The following is a 585-nucleotide window of genomic DNA, read 5'->3' on the forward strand; positions in this document are numbered from 1 at the left end:
GTCTTCCTCCTACTCCGTCAGCAACGGGAAGGGAGAACAAAGGCCGAGACTCTGCAGGGGCCCGAAGTGCTGAGGAAAGGCTAAAGAAGGGTCGCCCCACCCGGCTCCGCCTGCGGCCGCCATTTTGTGCCACTCGAGAAGAAGCGGCCAGGGACGGCGGCCATTTTAGAGCGCGCCACTCGGCGGCGGCGTCTCCACTCACCTTCACCGAGAACTCAGCAGCTGCCGCCGCAGCTGCCTCCTCAGGATCCGGCCGTCGGGGATGGGGAAGGGAAGGGAAAGGGGAACGGAAAACAAAAAAGGGGGAGGGAAGGGGGAGGAAGGAATCGGGGACGGCTTGAAACTCTCAGCTCAAAGGAGTCGCTGCTGCAGCCACCACCCGGTACCCGCGGCCACCTCCATAGAGCTCCGGCTCGCTGCTGGCGCTGAGGCGTGTCTGAAGCCCAACTTATCACTCTGGGGCAGCCGAACCCACCAGAGCCGCCCCGAATGGCTCTTCCGCCGCCCAATCAGCAGCCTGGCTGCCGCCCTCCGCCAATCCGCGCAGAGCGGCGGGGCGGAGCCGGGCCCAGCCCGGGTGCGGGG

General features: G+C 66.7%; 1 protein-coding gene across 2 annotated transcripts in view; it reads right to left on the reverse strand.

The window, feature by feature from the left end:
- EIF4G2 (eukaryotic translation initiation factor 4 gamma 2) overlaps positions 1 to 585 on the reverse strand; it is an 11,735-nt gene extending 11,150 nt beyond the window's left edge. The window contains exon 1 of one of the 2 annotated variants that reach the window (XM_021718192.1): positions 203 to 585. The gene's annotated coding sequence lies outside the window, so the exon portion shown is untranslated. The remainder of the gene's footprint in view (positions 1 to 202) is intronic. The other variant, XM_008069291.2, reaches the window with a different exon arrangement.

Source organism: Carlito syrichta, unplaced genomic scaffold (assembly GCF_000164805.1).
Source record: "Carlito syrichta isolate Samal-C Ts95f unplaced genomic scaffold, Tarsius_syrichta-2.0.1 Scaffold311906, whole genome shotgun sequence".
Taxonomy (NCBI): domain Eukaryota; kingdom Metazoa; phylum Chordata; class Mammalia; order Primates; family Tarsiidae; genus Carlito; species Carlito syrichta.